Genomic DNA, 349 nt, shown 5'->3' on the forward strand with positions numbered 1-349 from the left:
AATAAGGCTGAAGCAGGAGCAGTAATATCATGCAGCACATGTGCAAATGCTAAACTAGCTGGGAACTCATTAATACTCCGCCTGCTTCGGCCATATTACGGCAGCAAACTTCCTTGACTATTACGCCGCAATGGAAGTGTAGTTCCTAATCTTATCAGCCTAGAAAATTGAAGCTTTGCATTTCCACCGGTCTTAGTACACGATATAACTACAGAAGAGTTAAGTTTTAAATAGGACAAATATCGAAACTCGTTGGTCATTTTTGAATGTGATGCTATTGGTCTAATAGGATTCAATGATCTATGCTGATCTATGCTAAAAGTGATATCGCCAGAACAGGAGAACAGCT

The sequence above is a fragment of the Garra rufa genome, chromosome 11, assembly GCF_049309525.1.
Source record: "Garra rufa chromosome 11, GarRuf1.0, whole genome shotgun sequence".
NCBI classification, from domain to species: Eukaryota; Metazoa; Chordata; class Actinopteri; order Cypriniformes; family Cyprinidae; genus Garra; species Garra rufa.